Consider the following 16,395-nt stretch of genomic DNA (forward strand, 5'->3'; position numbering starts at 1 on the left):
CGCAGCGAGGTCGCTCCCCTCCGGCGCAGCCCCGCGGCGCCCCGCTCGCTGCCGCAGCCGCGCTCTGCTCCGGCAGCGGCGGCGAAAGGGGACCCCGAGGGCCCGCGGGGCTGGAGGGCTCCTGCCTCGGAGCAGTGCGGGCAGGCACAGGCCGGGCGATGGGGCACCGCCGCCGCCCTGCCCTGCTTGTGCCGCCGGGGGCGAGGAGCGAGTCCCGGCCCGGCGCCCTCGGCTCCTCCGCAGCCGCGGGAGGCAGCTCGGCCCGGGAGGGCCCCGGGGCTCGGTGCCCTGTTTCCCGGCGTGGAAACGGCCCGGCGCTGCTCCTGAACGGGAAGGAGGAGGGAAGGGACGGACGTTTGTACCTCCCGGCGAGCGGCGACCCCGCACCGGGGTGCCGCGTGCGGGCCGGTGCGGGCCCAGGGGTGCCAGCCCCCGCCTGGGGGTTTCGTGTGACCGTGCCCCCTCCTGCCTGCGCGCAGCCGCTGCGTAAACACAGCTGCGTCCCTGTCCAGCCGGGCCGTCGGTGGCACCGCCTGGGAGAAAACGGCTTTTCCGACCTCCCCTCTCCTCCGTCCTCTCTCTGTGACCTCCCTTCCTCTGTCTCGGCAGCGATTACGAGCTCAGGTATCTCCCTCTCGGGAGATGGTTTCGGCGGTGGGTTCACACGGCCCGAGCGAGGCGTCCCCGGGGTACCGGTGTCAGACACAAACTTCCCACGTCCTCCAGGCGAGGGGACACCCCGCCGCCCCCGACCACGCGGGCATCCCCCCGTGTTGTCATAACATCCCCATGGCAACTGCGCCGATTACTTCTAGGCGAGAACAACAATAGGAAAGTATTTAATATATTTAAATGTGATTAAGCAGGTGGAAAAAGAAAAAAAAACAACCCGAGGAGGAGCAGCTCCGCGGGACGAGCCAGCCCTGTGCGAGCGGAGCCGGCGCAGCGCTGCCCGGGGCCGCCCGCGGCACCGCTGTCCCGCCGCCGCCGCCGCGCCGGGCTGCAGCGCGCCCGCGGAAGAGCCGCATTTGTAGAGCTCAGCGCATGGAGCCAAGCGGAGCGTAAACGGAGTTGCAACAGGAACGAAACGGGCGCCAAGCACCACTGTTTCCTACCGTTTTCGGTATCAATTAAGAATCGTGAAAATTCGCTCCGATTTCGCTCTCCCCGTTTTGCTCAGGTTTCAACAGAAATACTAATGTTCTTTTTTTTTTCAAAAATTATTTTTCTCCTGTTACTCTTTCTATCGAGTTTCATTCCCTTTTATTTTTCTCTACCTTTTTATTGGCAGAAAGAGGGAAAACCCGCTATTGGTTGTAAGCTAGAAAAGCAGAAATCCAAAACACAAAACTCCCCAAAAGCTGCAATTGCGCGTTGATATTTTGCTTTTCACCTCCAAATCGAGCTGTTTCTCATTCAAAAAAAAAAAAAAAAAAAAAAAGAGAGAGAAAATGAATTTCAACAGATGTTTCCATCTACGAAACAACCCTTTGCAGCCAGTTTCCCTCCTTTCTGTATCGGCAGGGACTCTAACACTAAGTGGAAGCAATGCTCCTAACCAAGACGCCCAGTGTGTTGGTCGGGGCTTGGTGCCATCCACGGCGGCGATTCCGACCCGCCGCGAGCCGTTCCCTGCCGCCGGCGMCCCTGCCGCCGCCCTCGGCCCCCTTCACGCGAAATGCCCCCAGGTTTGGGGGCAAATTGCTGAGGGCAGCGGGAAGGGAGAGAGGGGTGCTAATGCGGGGGAGGGGGCGGCTGGCGGGGAGAGGCTGAAGGGCAGGAACAGGGGCCGGGAGCCGCTCAGGCTGCTCAGCGCAGGTGTAGGGTGACACAGCCGGGCAAGGCAAACCCGCAGCAAGTCCCGTGCTGGGTGATGCCGTCGGTGACAAAAACGGGCAGGGGGGGCCCTCCGCCGTACCTGGGGGGGGCGAGCTGCAGTGCGGGAGGCTGGCGGGGTCTCAGGCCCGGGAGAGCCCACGCACAGCAGTAAGCAGGTTGCGGAAAGACTTAGGAATCGCCAAAAGGAGATCTCGGCGCCCGTATTACAAGAGTGTAATGGGAGAGCTGTGTTACCCACTGGACATCAAGTCTGAAGGACAACGTATTCTGGAGCGGTGTAGAGGAGTTCCCTGTGCTGGGTTTAAAGTTGATTATAAAGCGCCTTTCCTAGGGGAGCTTTTAAGAGACGATTATACTCTGCGCAGGCTAAACAAGAGTAAGAAGCTGCTACATGTCAGGATTTATATTTTCAAGGAAATTATAGGAAGCTCTTCATTTCATAAACAGCAGTAACGGCTGTTGTATAGGAGCCAGTAGATTAAATTATATCATAATATAGACTAAGGGCTGAGCAAASGGTCATCAGTGTAAAACAGTAATGGGTGTTTTTGCAGTGACTCATTGATTGTTCATGTGGAAGCAAGTGAATCAAGGGAGACAAAAATGCTTAAGCATAAGAAGGCATTAGTAATAGGCCTAACTGCAACGGACCGTTTGCTAACCATTTTGAACCACAGCAAAATCTGTGGCCTGCCCTGTCCAAATGCTATAGTAAACTAATGTTCTTCTTTCTCCCAGGTGTGAATTTGGCAGACATATGGGCAAGGGCATGATGAGACACCTGGCTTGGGGATAATTCTGTTTGGAATGTTGTTTTGTGCAGTATTGGATTTACCCATATGTGGGAACCAAAGTCTTATCTTAGGTTTTATCTTAACTCCTTGCAACCTCCAAACTACAGGCTAAAATAGTGCTTCCCGAAGGGTCTGATAGCACCTGACAACCCTGTTTTGATGAGCTGGAAGAGCAAAATCTTGTCATATTAATCTGTGGATTAATTCTCTGTAAGAGATGGTGATATGTGGGATACATTCTGATTCCTGACTTCACATGGAAGCTTTGCCTAAATGAACACTGTAATGCAGATCTCTCAGGGGGTAATGATGGATCCTTTTGCAGTTCACAATGTGCATATACTTGTAGTGAGTCAAGATTTATTGACTTTTTTTCTGTCTTACATTCCCTACTTTCTTTTTATAACTGTTGTTTGGGATCTTCTTAATGTGTTGTAAAGCTTGTAGGAGTTATGCTCAGGGCTGTTTCTCCACCACAGTTATTTTTTTCATCCATGAATGCTAACAGAAAATGACTGGGGAAAAGCATGGATGAACTTCAGAAAGAGATGTGGTAGAAATTCATTGGAAACAGGTTACTGCCGTCCTTAAATACTTATCCATCTGCTATGCATATGTAGAAAGCAGTAGACCATTTAACTGGGAAAAAAATAATAGGTGGGCAGGATCTGCGCAAAATTGTGTACATTTGTGACAGCAGGGCAGACTCTTGGGGGGAAGGGGGAAATGGAAAGGAAACCAGAAACAGAGAGTGAATCTTTTCGTGTGGTCTGACAGGCAGATGGAAAGCATGAATTACAAAGGCTTTTAAAAAGATCTGCTTGGGGTTTATGTTTACAGAGAGATTTAACAAGATTGGCTGGTCTTAAAATGCTGAGGTCTTTGCTAAAATCRGATGTTTGGAAGTGGAACAGGGTACTAGCCTTGAACGAGAACATAGGAGAGGTTCACAGAGATTCAGCAAGACATGAGCAGGACCATCAAGGCAGTGCCCCTACAAACCATTCAGCAGATTCAGCGGAGGATTTAGAGGTCAGCAGGACCTGGAGCAGGAGAAGGGAGGAGGGTATGGTGCTTGCTAGAGGGAGTCAGTGCCAAAGATCACGAGCTTCTGACTAACCACAAGTAACAACAACAGCATGAGAAGACACTGTCAGCACAAGCTGGAATTTGTGCAGCAGGGACTTACCAATGAAATGGTTTTATAGGGAACACGGGTATCAAAATGTTGCCTCATTTTCTTGGAAGGGGGGTATTGGATATCAGTTTCCTCTAATGGCTCGGGGGAGCTTCTGGCTTACATTGGGTAGAACCTAGGGATTTTCTCAGTTTTCTAAATCTCCAGTTTGAAAGGCCAGCCATAGATATTTACATCCATATAAAAGGGGCAAATAGTGGAGATTACGATTTAAAGAGTCTTTGCTTTCTAAGGGAAGACTCAGATAGCTCATACTGGTCAGAAGAATCTAATTAAGGACCTATTTGATGCAGTGGGGCCGTGGGAAGGAAAATGCTCCAATAGATCTGGCAGGCAAAAAATGGGCCCAGCCCCTCACTGAATCCATAACCTTCCTTATGAATGCTTCACCTTGAATGGTGGGGATTAGAAAGGTGTTTTCAGGGCCTGTTCTCTAGAAGAGTTCTGTCATATCCCTCTTTTTGTGTGATGGGTGAAAAGGATTCCAAAAGAGTATTTTTCTTCTTTCAAAACCACTGGAGAATATCTTAGAACATACCGAAAGAAGTCTGAGACTTGATGGATTTGGGGGAAATTCAGCCACTGTATGTTTTGCAAGCATCATGTATTGCACAAGAGCAGTGGATGAATGAGTCACTCAGATTCTAAATAATTGAGAGTGTAAGAGCATCAGGGTGCTGGACAAGTACCCCACATCTAGTGGGGACACTGGCAAAGACATTATGATATATTTCACCATTATTGGGTTATTGCCTAAAAGTTGCAGGAAAGTGCCTATGGATTCTGATGCCAGGCTTAAACGTACGCTAACTAGCCTGGTGGGATCCTGTGAATCCTTCATTTTGGCTTCTAATTTCCCTCCTCAGAGAGAGCTTAGCTATTTTTCAGTGTCTGGTACACTGGTCACTGAACGACGAACTTGCCTTATCTCAGCATGCAAGGATGATGCCTACATCTTTGATCTGGAAAGCGCTTGTGACCCGAGTAAGGCAAATACATTGGCATACTTGGCTAGCAGGATCGTTTCTAACTGTAGAACGGAGTGGCAAAGTGTCTTACTCCGCTGTGGAGTGGGAGGTGGCTCTGCTAAGCTAGAGGTCTGCAGTGACAGAGCTACGAGCGATATGTGTGTTCTCAAAAGCAGGGCTGACCGCGGAGCTAAGGGAGTATTGTAGGGGCTTTATTTCCGCTGTTACATTATTGCTCGTCACTGAAATGTCTAAGCAAAGTGAGTCCTGCTTAGATGGGCTGAGCAGCAGATGTTCCATAAACTGTAAAAAGCTGAGACTGATTTGGCAAAGTCATTGGTAAAGTCTCTGGTTTTCTTGGATGCCTCAGCAGGGTAGAAGCTGTGTTTGATGGATGTTGATGATATTGGGCAGAGGCTCTCTCATTAAGAAATTGCCTGCTGGAACTCCCTCCAGCCACCTGGCATCCAAAATGCATCAATAAATATTTTGCACACAGCCATCTTTGCTGACTGTCTCTTTTGCTTTGCAGATGTTTATGGTATCATGAATCTTTTCTTTTTCCTTCCAACCTTCACTGAAACTCATGCTCTAGCAATCTAAGGATTAACTGTGTTACAACAAAAAAGAAATTTCTATGAAATTTTTATCTTCAACAGGACAATTTTTCTAGACAGATACTCACATTTTATGTTAAATTTTAAATATTTGCATTTTTTGCTCTCCTCCAATCTACTGTTGTGTATTTTTTTTATTTTTTAAATCATGTATACAGAAAATACCAATTTTTTAAAGTGCTTTGCTGTTTGGTTTCTGAGTATTGCTCTTTATTTTTTTGGAAATAATAGGTTGTAGTTATTTTTCTTAAAGCCTTTGAAGGCTTTATGCATGGATAACAATGAAAACATTTTATTAGTGTATATCACGCCAGCTGGTGATACTTGAGTTTTATTTTGCCACAGATGAGAATGATTTGGTCTCTTTTATCCCTCAGTTTAACTTTCAGTTGTAAGTGGGGCTCTCAAATGTTACATTTATACATTCTGGACTAATTTGGGCAAGACTCTTTGTTTCTTCATAAACCAAACACTGAATATTGTCCCGAAGCAGGATGCACAGCATAGAAGTGCTTCCTGTGGTAGCAACATGCTGCTGGTGCTCAGTGGGTGTGGGCCCCTGATCTGTGCAGAGATTAATCTGAAAATGAAATGATTCTTGAAAAAGGTATAACAGACACTTCAGCTGACYGTGGTACATTTGAAAAAAAAGCATATTTATTTCTTATACAAAGTCTTTTGAAAGGTACATTTATCCCTTACCTTTACAGGTTCTTTGTTTAACTTTCACTGGATTATTCTCATGGAATAGGAATGAGATATTGCTGTTGCAGAGGAGCACTGGGACCTCATAAAAGAAGGAAGCTGTGAGGTTTTGTGGTGAAAACTACACATGGGTCTCAGAAAGCTTAGYTGGTATTCTGAATTCTACTACTGGTTTATCAACAACGTGTGATCTAGAGCTAGTCAAAACAATTTGTATTTTTAAAAAGTGACCACTAATATTGACAGTGTCCAGTTCCAGTCACTCAGTTTGAGACACATAGGGCTTGATTTGCAGACTTTTGTACTACTTGAGTATTTATTTTTAATAAGGGTCCTAATTAAGCCTGCAATCTCTGTTGCAGGAAAGCTCTCCTGGACTCTGTCTTCATTCATTAAAATGTGTCAAATTCCTCAGAGTTTCGAGCAGGGCTCTAACAATGGCAAGAAAGACCCTATGTCCTGAATATACACCAACATGTGCCAAAGAATATGCTTGTTAATAAGTACTTGTTCAGTGCTAAAGTATAGCAACAAGGGGTTATAAATTTCCTGACTTCCAACTACATGAGCAGAGCCCCTGACTTCACTCAGGAAGCTATACTGTTGTGAGACATGGAAAAGTAAAATACCCTCTGCTTTATAATAAGTCATTCCAGCTCTGTCTAATTAACACTTCTTAGYGTTAATTGTAACCCCCTGTTCTGTGTTTTTCAGGGACAATATTTCCCAAGTATTGCTGATGAAATGTCAGGCAGCGGTAATAATTTTGTTTTCCTTGCTATTATAACATTGTGCCATAGATATAGTTATATAAGGAGCTACATGCCAATCAATCAACAGAGCAAACAAGATGAAGAAGTAAAAAATCTTCTCCTTAGAGATCTCCTTAAGCAGACAATGAATTATGAGTTCTTCTCTGCCTAGAGAACCTGTAGTTAAAATGGCTAATCCTACCGGGGTACCTCACTGTGCTTAAAAACAGTGAATAATTTTAAGTGGCTTGTTTTACTAACTCAGTAGATCTCACAGGATGGAGTCGTGGAGTACAAAAATAAAAAAAATATTTTTTCTACATAATCTGCACAGTCCTACAGGCTTCTAACATTAACGCTGCAGAAATAGGATTGGTCAGTTTTTACAAGAAGGTATTTAATGAACAATAAAGACATTCATGCTGTTGGGAGGGGAAAAAATTCCTGTTGGCACTTCAGCAAACCTACCTGTCCTGGTTTTGTAGTCTGAAGGAAATAACAGAGTACTCAGAGAAAGTGGGAACATGAGATTTCACTGTTAAAACATCACTCAGATGCTGGCAACACTATAGACCTATCACAAAAGACCAGTAAGAAAATACGGATGGGGGCCATTGCGTGTCATTGACGTTTAAGCAGGATTTTTCTTTAGGAATGCTACTTAAAAATTGAAGGCGGTGTTTAGCTCACGGAAAAAAAAAAAAAAAGTAAAACAACTGCTATCGCATCCAAACAGTCTTATGCATGATGACAGGGGGAAAAATATCACTGTGATGACTCAATATTTTATACAAGGTGAAAATGAGAGAAAGACCTGACTGAAGGGAAACTGAGGTGAGACATGAAAATGATCTTAGGTAGATGAAGACCTTATCTGATAGAAATTACTAAAATGAGGATCAGAAAGAGTCTGGTGGTGGACTTTATTCTCCTGAAGGTGGAATAGTGATTGACCTATTGATTAAYATAATAAAATACATTAGGGATGTTTTGCTTAGCTGAGGGATTTTAGGTTTTGGATAGGAAAGATAGGAACAATAAGAAAAGATTTATAGCAACCATGAATGTCAACTTTAAGATGAAAAGACAATGTCCAGTAATTTTAGTCAGATCCTGTACAATCAAATTAACAAGTATTTTATCCTTTTCTGACGGGAACAGGGCCCAAAATTTAAGCATAGCTGTACTTTCTCAAATATTAGAAAATTACAAATGAACACTTGCTAGAAGACTATAACTAATTAAACACTGAAAATACTCTTCGGATTTTAATTTCTCCATGCCACCTAAAGCAACCCTTGCACTTGCAGATGATTTAATGGCCCGGCTGAAAGTCTGGAAGCACTTTGAAATGTTACTTTTAGAAAGCCACCCATGTTTATATCTTGATGGCTATTTTGTAGCATTTTATAATAGGGGAAAAATAGAATAGGGGAAAAAAAAAGGCTGAAGCTCTCAGAAAGAGAAAGGCCTGATTAATGCAAGGATGTTGCAGCATGAGACTATTCTCCRTCCCTGTGCGCTGAGGGGCCCCTCCGTGCCCGGCCGCCATTTTGGGATTCGTGGAGGCGCCTCCCTGAGGTACTCACTGTGCTGGCGCTGCTCTGGCTGCAGATTTACCTCTTCCTCGTCTTCCTGGCCGAGACCCTCACAGCGCGTTGAAAAATAAYGGGGTTTAGGAGGTGGCCCCCTCCTTTGCAACGGAGAGCCAGAGGCCTGAGGTGGCGCGGGGGTGCTGTGCTGCTGCAGGCAGGTAACGTTTGGTGGGACAAGATGGCGGGCCGAGCTCTTAACTGCCGTCAGCCTTTAAAAATCTCCCGGTACTTGCCACGAGAACCGGCAGCAAAGCCGGCCCCTGAGAAGGGCTTGCAAGAACACGTTTCCCTCTGAAAATCAGAAACGTTCACCTTCTTTGCAGGCGGTATAGCGGTCTTGCTTCCCCAAGGGATAATACGACTGGTGGATGGGAGGCTTCCCATGCGCACAGCCTGCCTCCACGTAATACTGTAGGATGGTCAGTGTCTACATTTTTGGTTAAGTTTTGACAGGACAGTCAATCTGATCATGCTGGTTTTATTACTTGAACAAGTAAGAGTTGATTATTATTTTTTTCTAGAAAACATGTAAGTGCCCCAGAAGAAGCTGAGGCAGGAAAGCCTGCCTCAGGAAAGCCTGTGGCCTCTCCAGGCAGCGGTCTTGGTGGCACGCAGGACCTATGTTTGTCTCTCCCTCTGTCTCTGAGGGTGTTTTGTCCCCATGAATTATGCACATTTCTCCTCCCTGCTTCGAACATCTTCTCTTGGTAACAACTCATTTGACTGTAGCTTGTACCCAAGTGGTTTCTCCTTTGGACAACGGCGGCAGGATAGCCAGGAGGCTGTATGCAGTCTGGGCGGTTTTGCTAGTGCTTTCTAGCCAGTGATTCAATTCCAGTTTGAACCACAGTGGTGCGGCTGTACTGGTCTTGGGGAGGGCTGGCGGTGGTGCCCCTGCTGTGGCTGCGCCGGTGGGGTTTGTTCTGCCTCCGCTGGCGTCCTGAGGGAAGCGAGGCGGCAGGGCCAGGCCGAGGCRGCGAGGAGGCCCTGTGCCTCCTGCTCCCTCAGCCGCCTCTTTCCACAAAGGAGGAATTCCCACCTGCTTTAAAGTAACCGTTGCAACCCGAAGAACCCAGTCACTTCACGTGTATCTGATTTGTGTTCACATATATTGCTGAACTTCTAGTTTCTGTTAAACTTGTACATGACTTTTTTTGCAGCTGTGTAGAAGTATACTCAGGGCGTTAGACCACAGCCAGAGCAGCAGGATCTGCCTGGATGCCAATGCCTGATGAAAGCAAGATGTGAGGATGTTTTAAGTTGAGGTTTTGGGATACCATCGGCATACTCTTGACTTAAAAATATCTTCTAAGCATCACCAGCCACACTTAATGGATCTGGGATTAGATGAGCCTGGTAACAGATACTGATGGCTCTTTCCATGTTAAATTACATCGCTGATTTTTATTTTCCTTTTCACATTCTCTTTAYGAAAAATGCTGAAATCAGTAAAGGATATTGCCCATTTCTTTATGCAGTACATTTTTGAGAGACTTTGTAACCAAACAGTAGATCTCACAGATCCTTATAACAGTGTGAATAGTCCTGGTTGAATTCAGTGACACTAGCTGGCACTACCTGTGGTAGAATATTCTTGTAAATTTGTTTGCAAAGATGTTACTGCTAGTAAAATGAAATGTAGTGCTTGTGTATACATAGCTGTATATTTATACACACACACACACACACACACACACACACACATATCTTACCTTCATTAATTCATTTACCACTTGTAGTTTCTTTACCAATTAACTTTTCTGACAAAGAGATTCACTCTGCATAGTATTACATATGATGACCATGTGCTGATTTAAAGCTGAGGATAATTTATTGGGGGTTTTTACATGGCAAACTTATTTACAGGAGATCAACAAGTAATGGGCGTTTTGTGAGGAAGTTCATAAGGTAACGATGCATGTGAGAGATCTGACCTTAAGGCCAAAATCAACACCTGAATTAACTGTATGAAATCTATGCTGCAAAGGCAAGATATAAAATCAGYAGATCACTTGGCTCTGTACCTGATGTACAGAATCCAAAGCCAGTGTGTTAGACCTGACCTTGCAAACGTCCCTCTGTGTTATTTTATGCATGTGAGTGTTCTCAGTGACTTTGCTGGTTTGTCTCCCATACGGGTAAAGACTTTACAGTCTAGACAATACAATACTGCTTTGTCTGTGTATCTTGGACAGCTCCAACCATTCACCAAAAATACAGCAATAACAATGTAGTACTTGCCTTTGTTTGAAACTTGTTTCATATTGATGTGGAAAAGCAGGTGAGTACTAGCCTAGAAAATATGCTGCTTGAGCATGGAAAAACTGATACTATAGTCATTTGGTACAGCAGAATTGCTAGCCAAGAGGAATGTGTAATTATTGTTAAGAAAAACTATAGCTGAAGAAAAGTTCCTTTTTTTTTCTTTAGTCTCTCTTGGGACATCTTATGTTATTTTACTGACACTCAAGAACTGAGAACCACACTGTATAAAAGTCAACTGTTCTCAGTTTTCTTGCATCCTTCATCCAGCTCTTTCTTGATGACCAAGCAGGTTTATATGAGTATAAGCCAAGGGATTCCTTATCCTTCCAGAAATGTACCACAGTATGTAAACAAGGAATTGCAAATGGGATGCACAATGTTCATATTGAATTTCATTTTATTAATTGGACCTTTGTCAAAATGAAAGCTGACTTATTTAGGGGAAATATTGCCGCACTGAGGAAAAGGAGTAGTTTTGGCTGGCCATGTAATACATGTCTCAGGGTTATCTACTAATAATTTGAAAGAAATCATGTGGCCATAAAGTTGTTATGGGCATATCTTGTCCCCATATGTTACTTACCCTGAATTAAATCAAAGTTAAAAGTAATCTTGAATCGTATGTTTGTCCTTGTCTTTCCATCACAATTTTATTGTTCTAAAAATGTCATTTTCTGTATTGTTTTTAGAAATGTTTTTCTCTCTTTTTTTCTCCCTTTATAAAAGAATCTCAAAAAATGGGAAGAGCTTTGCCATAAAATACCATCTAAAAAAAAGGAGGAAAAATTGAAGAAAAACTTGTCTTCAGATATATCRCAGTTCTATAGGAATGAGGTGCAATAGAATCAAAACCCTAGAGCTTTTGAAGAATTTAGATCTGAGCATTATGGTTCAGACYTTTCTTCTTCTTTTAATGTTCAATTATAGTTGTCATCCAGTGTCTAGTATTTTTTTTTAATAGCATTGTCATGAAAGCACTCTAACCAGGAAAGTTAAAGAGCTCTGGCTCTTTAACTCTCTAGATTAGATAGCAGATTCCTGTGATTACTTGTGATACAGCCTGACAGATTAGGAGTCTAGGTTTTTAAGGTATTACACATCATAAAATGGGGATTGGTACCTGGCAGGGTCTTCAAAGTATCTTCTACTTCATTCCCGTTAATATCCTTTTGAAAATCTCACTAGGCACCATGTTTATCCAGTTTGTTTCTTCCCAACTGAGATTTAGTCACTGAGTGGTAGTTCAGGACGCTTAAAAGGRCTCAGTAAGCAGCCTCTGTCCTGAGAATGACTAAAAGGGATGAATAAGAGAATGCAGGAGACTGAGTTTGTAATAGTGGTAGTTTCTTCTAATCCTCTTTGTTTTAACAGTCATGTCTGAAAGGTTAAAGGTGCTGTTGGGCAGTCTGAGCTGTTCAAATGTCAGTAGTGGAAGTGCAGAGGTTAAGAGGTGTTCATCTTGCAAGCAAATACAGAAGAAGATGATGCTGTAGCTCAGGCACCTGGATGCAACTCAGAAGACCTTGGTTAAACTTCGTGTTGCATCAAAGAATTCCTGTGTGCTCCAGGGGAGTCACTTTAGGCCTCAGGTGAAGTACTATGTCCTTCTCAGTTACTGTATGGGTGGGAAAGTTTGGCTACTTAGAGTGTGAAAGAGAGAAACAAGAACAATTACTGCAGCTAGAAAATATGACATATGAGTATTGGCAAGGCTAGTGATTTATTGAATATCTTGTAGTACTGAAGTTTTTTTCTGAAGATCTGACTTCTGGAGTCCTGTTATCCCATGAGAACCTCAGATTTTGCTTTTGAGCTAACTTTTAGCCATCTGGTGGAGGAAGAAAAAATCTCAGCTTATCAACCATAAAGGCTTGACAAAAATAGGGAAAAGACATTACTATCAAAATATTATGCTTAAGGCAGTCCAAGATCAGATCTGACTTGTTTAGGAGTTCAGGTTGGCAGTACCAGAAGGCAGGCTTGTGCCATCTGTCAGAAACTGAAGGCAGCCAGTGTCTCATGCTGGCTTCCAGGATCCATAGTTTTAATTTAAATAATGTATGTGGTTAATGAATAATAAATATAATAGTAATGATTAAGGCAGATGATTCCCTGTTCAGTTTAATGGTCACAGCCAGCTGAAAATGTGTGGTGCATACGTGCTGCTCTCCTCCGAAGTTTGCACGTATTCCTTCCCTGACAACCTTGCTTAATGTTGTGGGCCAATCATTTTGCCCCTAGTATGCTTTGCCCTTAGCCAGTGCTTCACCTTTTCCTGCCTCACACCTGGCTGCAGAAACGTGYTTTGATTTAGAGGAGGGCAGCTAATTAATTTACAGTGATTTACTCGCTTGTGCAGTGAAGCTCCAGAAGTCACAATTTTCCTTCCTAAAAGCTGCAGAGGTTGATGGTGTCCATGTGTGTTCCCTGCCGGCTCATGCGAAGTGCTGCCTGCTCTGTGGCAGCTTTCTGGGACAGGCAGGCTCTCTCTGTCCCTCCAAGAGCTTAGCCCYGAAATTCATCCTGCAGGGAGTTACCACAGCTCAGCAGGGGTGTGCAGGAATGGGCAGTGCCAGCTTTGGAGTGGGGTCTCTGCAGGGCTCTGGAACAAGACGGAAAATTCAACATCTCCTATCTTGCCTCTCCCTCCCATGCCTGCCGTTCAGCCTATTTCCTCAAAGAGAGGTTTTATGGAAATCCAGATCACAGAAGTTTTTTCTTCCCCACCCTACTCCTCCATTCCATCTGGTGTTTGTTTTCTTGTGCTGCCTCTTCTTTGCTCCGTTTGAATACTGTAGAAGTCTTTCACTGGATGTTTGACAAATGGATGCTGTGTAGCGTGGGCTCTGCAGCCTGTAGGCTCTAAGCTACATTAATTTGGTATTGTACAATGGCTGAAATGCTCTGCTGCCCTGAGGTAAGTTCTTTGCACAAAGGGACCCCAGACTGTCATGGGATATCACTCTGTTGTAGAGGACTATGTGGTGGGGGTGGAGGGTCTTGTGCTATCTCTTTTCTGAAGCATGGCAGGGCTGWCCTTGTATTGTTGTGACTTCATACTGGTTTCTGTCCCGCTGGCTGCTGGACTGCATAAATAGAAACACAACTGCTGCTCTTGGGTGCTGGTACAGGTGTTTCTGAATTACTCATGCAAGAGGGAAGCAGATCAGGCCCTCTGCTTGTACCTGTTGCTATCACTTATCTATTCATCCTGCTTTTAGGGAAGGTCAAATTTTGCTTTTATTGGCTGAGTAAAGCTCCCATTAGGCTACAAAAGCCTTGTGCAACTAATGATGGCAGGACTGGACCTTTTTGCTCCAGAATGTTTCCTGAAGGCTTCCAGCGTGATGCCAATGGGCTTTGCCTCCGGTTGGATTCACAGTAGTTTGTGAAGGGAGTGAGGAAACACATTTTCTTTCCTTCAACCTTTTTCTGGAGCTCTTAGGAAGCAGTCACTGGCTGAACTTGTTCTTTGGTACAGCTTTCAGTCAGGCTACATATGTTGGGTCATTACAGTAAATGAGTTACCCCAAGTCAGGTGTTGCAAGTTGAAACYGGTGAATTGAGGGCTTAAACCTTGGAAAGTTCTTTACAGCTATCAGTCATGCAACTTGTCTAATGTTGGTATAGGACCATTTCTCCAAATAAGAGCTAGTGGAAGTTTGCTCCCGTGACACTAATAGCTGATCATATTTGTTAAAGGACTTGTTGGAGCAGTGTCTTGATTCTACTGCCCCTGTGTGGTCAAACTTGGTCTGGTACTTCAGCTATTCCTGTCTCTTTCCATGATTCGTGTGGGGCCAGGAGAAAGAGGGAGTTCTGCATCCTGGATGTGGTTCTCCTTCATACAAATATAAGTGAAGAGTAACTGCACTGAAATTAATGGACTGTTTATTAGTATTAAAGGAGCAGCCAGATGCACCTGCAGCAATAAGGAGCCATTGTGCTCAGTATGTTATTAGGCTAGGGAAAAAAAGCAAACAGTCCCTGATTCAGCTCATAATTTGACACTACGACCATTCATAACAGACAAAGAAAACTGACATGGCAAGGGTAAATCTTCTCATAGACGTGGACTTAAAATCAAGGCCTTAATGAATAGCTGCTGTTGACTGAGCTGTTTGAAATATAAGCAAAAAGGAAAGACTGTTAGTGGGATTTCATTACTCTGAGTTGCGGCAATTTCCACAAGTCATTTACACTCCAAAATGATGGTTTGTCCCTATGTTCTTAAGGTTGAAGAGTTACAGATCTCTTGTACCCTTGCACATTGTGGCATCTTTGACAAAGCACGCTACAGAACCTTTGCTAGTGAGAAGTAAAGCATTGACACAAATTATCAAATACAGGTGTATACTTAGAAGACAAAAAAAAAAAAGGAAAAAATCCTTCTATTAACTTCTATTAGCTTTTTCAAAAATAATATAGTAATCAATTATGTTTTGCCAGTTCAGTAATATCTAGGAGGTTTCTCGGTCATTAAATCACTTGAGAGAATTAGGAATGTTTTATTGTAGTAATAAACAGTGATATGTCTTCAGGGACTTTCAAAGCAAGTATAATAGAAAAAGTAAATTACGCTGTGGTCTGGTTTTGCATTCCTTGCTCATTCAGAATTTTCACTGGCTTCAAGGAATGCAGGAGCAAGCCCCGAATATTTGTAAGGAAATCAAGTTGAAAAAATTTGCCTTGAGCTCAAAGATTAAAAAAAGTAAAATGTCAGCACTAGAAACTGACAGAGTGAGAAAATTCCAGCTACTAAGGGAACAGCAGCTGAGAATGTCAGGCAATACTTTTATTAACACAGTATGAAAGGCAATTTAAATAAATAAAAAGGCCTRTTTCTGAAGTTTTCAGAAGTCCTTATTTAATTTAGGTAAAAACAAATATGCCACAAATGTTAAACTGACTTGCAATCATTTGATGACCTCAGGTGCAGTCTCAGCTATATATTCAACAGCAAATTATGTGTTCTTTCTATTTCTGTCTCCCAATTTTGACTTTATAGAATCTGCAGTGCTTTGGGGAAGGGACAGTCTCTGTGGGCTTGCACAATGTCTAGGCTAATACGGACCCAGGCGTGGGTGGGATTCCTGCCTCCTGCTGGGCAGCTGCTGATAATACCTGGCCCCCTGGCCCCCTCCTCTTGTCATGGCCCATTTCATTCTGTTGCAGAGCCATTTGCTTTCTCTTGTTCCACTTGTTTTGAGGTAGAAGTGTCTTATTCTGTGCATTTTTAGCATAACGGGGTCCCCAAACAAATCAGGAAGTCTGATTCTCACCGATAATTATTTTTATTAATTTACATTAATATGGACTGTAGAGTGAAGCATGTAGTGAACTGCAGATCCTGACAACTCAATTGGCTGTGCTTGGTTATCGGAGTGTAAACAGGAAACTACGATTCAGCAACAAAGCTGCTAGCCCTGCAGGTCCTGAGGTTGGTTAGAAGCTTTGCAGTCGGATGGGACACTTACAGGGACTCTTTCGACTCTTAGACTGGCTGTATTAATTAAGTTCCTATATGTTTCCATAATCCTTGAGACTTTAGCTACAGCTGGCTATTTAGGCAGAGTGGGGATAGTAGTGGAGGTGACAGACACACAACACTTGCACAAAGTATGACTGCAGAAACCACATTTCCTTTGGAAATTGGGCTAAA

This window comes from Apteryx rowi, unplaced genomic scaffold (assembly GCF_003343035.1).
Source record: "Apteryx rowi isolate R43461 unplaced genomic scaffold, aptRow1 scaffold_7, whole genome shotgun sequence".
Classification (NCBI taxonomy): domain Eukaryota; kingdom Metazoa; phylum Chordata; class Aves; order Apterygiformes; family Apterygidae; genus Apteryx; species Apteryx rowi.